This window comes from Pseudorca crassidens, chromosome 1 (assembly GCF_039906515.1).
Source record: "Pseudorca crassidens isolate mPseCra1 chromosome 1, mPseCra1.hap1, whole genome shotgun sequence".
Lineage (NCBI taxonomy): Eukaryota > Metazoa > Chordata > Mammalia > Artiodactyla > Delphinidae > Pseudorca > Pseudorca crassidens.
In genome coordinates this window covers 93,547,663-93,552,977 of record NC_090296.1, presented here as the reverse complement: position 1 = coordinate 93,552,977, position 5,315 = coordinate 93,547,663, and positions in this window count along the sequence as shown.

Here is a 5,315-nt window from a genome sequence, read left to right as displayed (position 1 = left end):
ATGTGGAAATAAATTGTGCTTGTCCCTGAAAAAAGCATATCCTGTGTCACTTAATTGACCACTGAAATATTTGTTTTTCTTTTCCATTATGGTTTACTACAGGGTAAAATATAGTTACCTGTGCTATACAGTAGGACCTTGTTGTTTATCCATTCTATATATAATAGATTGCATCTTCTAATCCCAGATTCCCAAACCATCCTCCCCCCACCATGCCTTGGCAACCACAAGTCTGTTCTCTATGTCTGTGAATCTGTTTCCATTTCATAGATAAGTTCATTTGTGTCATATTTTAGATTCCACATATAAGTGATATCATATGGTATTTGTCTCTTTCTGACTTACTTCACTTAGTATGATAATCTCTAGGTCTATCCGTGTTGCTGCACATGGCATTATTTCATTCTTTTTTATGGCCGAGTAATATTCCATTGTATATATGTACCACATTTTTATCCATTCATCGGTCGATGGACATTCAGATTGTTTCTATGTCTTGGCTATTGTAAATAGTGCTGCTATGAACATTGAGTTGTATGTATCTTTTTGAATTATAGTTTAATCAGATATATGCCCAGGAGTGGGATTCCTGGGTCATATGGCAACCCTATTTTTAGTGCTTTGAGGAATCTTCATACTGCTTTCCATAGTGGCTGCACCAATTTACGTTCCCATCAACAGTGTAGGAGGGTTCCTTTTTCTCCACATCCTTTCTAGCACTTATTGTTTGTGGACTTTTTAATGATGGCCATTTTGACTGGTGTGAGGTGATACCTCAATGAAGTTTTGATTTGCATTTCTCTAAGGATTAGTGATGTTGAGCATCTTTTCATGTGCCTTTTGTCCATCTGTATGTCTTCTTTGGAGAAATGTCTGTTTAGATTGGGTTGTTTGTTACTGAGTTGTATGAGCTGCTTTTATATTTTGGAAATTAAGCCCTTGTTGGTAGTGTCATTTGCAAATATCTTCTTGCAGTGTATAGGTTGCCTTTTCATTTTGTTTATGGTTTCCTTTGCTGACCACTGAAATAAGGATTAGCTAACCAGGGCATGTTCTGGAACCTAAATGAATGTACTTAGGGATTTTGCTTTTTAGTATGCTGAAGATTTGACTTTGTGAGAAAAAGAGTTTGGAGGAGCCCTTGGTATGAAGGCAGACAGCTTGAGTTAGGCACTGTGGCTTACAGTTTATAAATGAGAAAACGGAGGCCACAGGTCACACAGCTTATACGTGGGCAAACCCAGGTCTCCTTGTCCTCAGTAAAGCCCATGCTATTCCCAGCAGACCATACTGTTCACGGTTGTCCTTGATCAGAAGTTCACCATTCAGCAGACCCCTCTAGTCCTTCACTGCTGTTAAATGTTCCCTCTCTCAGTTTGGAACTTGTATATATATTTTTCCTGCACACTATAGTCAAATAAAAGCTGTGCTCACAAGCAGCTTACCCATGGTGAGTTCATAGGCCAAAAAAATTATTTTCTTTCCATTTCAGATGGTGCTTTTACAGGGAGTGGTTCTGAAATTGGTTATATTAACAGTGTTAAAGGTAAACAAAGCTGGCCACTAGTTAAAGTAGTAAGGACAGATTTTTAATCAGTAATAACTACTGCAATAGAAAAAAGAGTCTGGCGTGAACTGGGCTCAACTTGATTTGTTCAGCGGTCACTGGGCATTTTAGAGGGAGAATGGGGGAACAGGAAGGAGGCACGCAGGGACTTAGTAGAGTCAGGGAAGTGAAAAATTACAAAAAGCAGGAAGAGGGGGTTGGTCCATGGGAAGCCCATCTGGGTTTGCTAACTGATGCTTATGGAAGTTAGCCTCCTACCCTCCCACAGAGGCTGGGGGACAGGGGCCCTATCTTCAGGTGTTGGCTGGAATAAACGGTAAATCTTTTGGCAGCCTTGTGTTTTCTCAGGCAGGCATTTTAAGGGGGTGTAGGATCATCCCAGGGGTGTGGCCTTGAGCTGTTAGAAATTATGATACTGTTTTGTCCAAGTCTTTATAGGCCAAGGTTGAGGCCTAGTAGGGAGGAGGGCTCAGAGGAGCCTGGGTAGAGTTTGGTCGGGGAGAGAATCTTTGCCAAGACCTTATAGTTTCATATTACCCTTGCTCTCAATTGGCGGTTGCAGAACTTTGCTGCATACTGGAATCACCTGGGAGCCTTTTTAAAAAGTACTGATGATGCCTGGCTCTCACTCCCAGAAATCTTGATCTAATTGTTATGAGATGGGCCTGGGCTTTGGGATTTTTGACAGCTCCTCAAGTGATTCTAATGTGCAGCAATGTTTGAGAAGTACTGTTCTAGAGCTGCTTGCCGTTCCGAGGGATGTGGGCCGTAGAAGCAGTGGCATCCCCAGGTGCTTCTTATGCACCTTAAAACTTGAGAAGCCCTGCTCCAAGCCAGTGGTTCTCAAGTTGAGCCTGCTTCAGAGTCAACAGCAGGGCTTGTTAAAACGTAGCTTGCTGGGCCTATCCCCAGTGGTTCTGACTCAGTAGGTCTGGGGTGGGGTCTGGTCATTTGCATGTCTGACAAGCTCCCAGCTGATGCTGATGCTGCTGGTCTGGGACCACCCTCCGGTCTTCTGTCAGTGCTAGGCGGGAGCTTAGCGATGCCAATGAGCTGTGTGACTTTAGGCATGTACGTCACCTCCCCAGGCTTTTTTTTTTCTTTTATCAGACAAAGAGGTTTGACTAGACACTCTCTAGGATTGCTTTTAGTTCTGCTGTAGCAAATAATACGTATTTGTGTATCTGGTAAATAGACACTGTTAATGTGAGTTTTCAAGAACAATTGCAGGCTGAAGATGACAAAGTGCTGCTTTCTACTAGGCCTTTCCTGATGCCTGCACTTTGAGTCCCACCAGATCTAAGATCTGAGCTTCAGTTAATAAAAGATAATCCATGTCCGAGGAAGTGAAGTACTAACTAAGCACACATGATGTGTAACTCGGGATGTTTTTCTGTCTGTCAGTGGTTCACCAAAATGCAGCCCCTAATCAACAGCACCAGCATCACCTGGGAATATGTTAGAACTGCAAATTCCAATTCTAATTTCAACTCTGGGGAATGGGCCCATCATTCTGTCTTAATAAAACTTCTTGGTGAAGGTGACTCTCAGTGCTCAATTTTCTTTTTTATTTTAAGCTTTAAATAGTTTATTTTAGACTATATCAATCTCCTAAGTCCTCTCTTACAAAATTCTTTCTCTAGATTAATGACTATTATGATGAAAGTGTCACTCTCTTCATTATAAATTCAACTATTGAAAAATACCTTTAAGAGTTAAGGTATTTTTTGAATTGTTTTTTATTTATTGTATACAGCATGTTCTTATTCCTTATCCATTTTATACATATTAGTGTATATAGGTCAATCCCAGTCTCCCAGTTCATCAGTGCTCAAGTTTGAGACTCACTGCTGTGCCTGAACTAGGAGACTCACACCATCTATTTAGCTCATCCTCTCTGCCTCCAACATGCCTCCTCCAGTGCCCACGCACATATAGCAAAGCTTGCATAGGGAACCAGTTGTTTATCAGGATTGCTTGATGAGAAAGCAATGGATAATTATTGCCTACCTGGTGCCAGGCACTGGGAATATAATGATGAGGAAAATAGATGGACTCTCTACTCTCATGGAGCTTACAGCTTCATAGAAGAATGACGTCTGTGCAGAGGGAAATTGCCAATCATAATGGAATGCACCATCAGCTATATATCCATATTACAACATGGCGCTCTGTGCACTCTGGGGAGACGGCACCCACATCAACTAGAAGACCTGGGTTGGCCAGTCGGCCCGCCTCCCCTGGAACAGTGCCGCAGTGATGCTGAGGGACACCTTTCCTGTTAGCTGTCTCTTTACAGTCTTCGTGCAGTCCCACCAACTGCAGTGACAAAATAGTTATTTTTGAAAAGTTCAAACACATGGAAAAGACTCTGGCCTTCCTTCTAGGGGTCTTTCCAGTCAGCTTTCTTTGAAACCCTGACATGACTTCCCAGATAGAGGCTTGGAAAACACCATCGTACTGCGCTGAGCTCATCTCTTGGTCCTTAGCGGGGACCCACTAAATGCTCGTAGAGCTGTTGTAGGAACGAGCAACACATGTAAGAGATCATCTCTTAGGGAGGGTCACTGTTTTTATACTGATTCTTGTTAGCTTCCATTTCAGATGATGACATTTACTAGTTTTACCCCCAAATTATTTTGGTTTGGAGACTCATTATATGTCTCCAAACAATACACCTGAAATCAGAGATCTGTTGAATGATTTACATGGGTATCAGCATATTAAAAAAACTCACTTGTACTTTCAAATGAGGAAGATGACTTGCACAGACATTTCTACGGACACAATTTTTGACCCTTTTAAAAGAGAAAAATCTGTCTTTAAAGTTGATTATGTCACAGGATGGCTTGATTTTGTTTACACATATGCAAACCCAGGTATTGAGGATAGCGTGCTGGTGTCTCTATCTGTCCCAATAGAGCTGTGGTTCCTGGCCTCAGTCACGGAGGTTTGGAGAAGCGAGAGACTGAGGAAGCCATCCGGCTGGGAGGGAGAGTTTCTGAGTTTCTAACTGGGAAGTCAAAGATGTGGGTCAAAGGTGGTCAGGCCCCAGCAGGCTTTGGTTCCAGAACACTACTGTTCTGGATATTGGTGTAAGTGCTGACCTGTCACCCAAAAAAGATGTCCCCTGTGACACAGAATGACATCACAGCTTTAACAATCTCTGCTTACAACCTGATTCACTTTAACAAGATTCCAAGTAACACAATTGCACAATGTTATACTTTCAAAAGCAAAGGCTGGGCTATTTCCCATCACTTGGGTTAAAATTTTCACAGGGATATCAATAAAGCAAAAGCAGAGATACCTAGAATTTTGCGAAAGTTCCCAAATGCTGACCCACAAGCAACAGTTGTTCTAAATTGTTGCCTAAATTCACAGAGATGCAGTGATATCCAGAGTTTTCCTTAGGCCATCCTCAAGTCCCTCATGCATATTAAGTGCTCAGGGAATGTTTACTGTTGGGCATAATGAGCGGGATTCTTGTCATGAGTCTTCTTAGGAGTCCCCTCTAAAAAAGTGGAGAGAGTTTAAAAAATATTTCTAATACTGTGTTGGGGGTGGGGATGGCCACCCCTCATCATGTATCATTGAGAATCCCTGAATACATTTGCCTGGGGCTTTTCAATTTAGGGACTAAATTGAAGGAGAATTAGGGCTCCTTTCTAGCTCCTGGTCGTCTGAAGATGTTCTCTAGGGAAGGAAACTCTACCTGTTTTAGGGAGGCTGGGGTGAACTCGAGTCA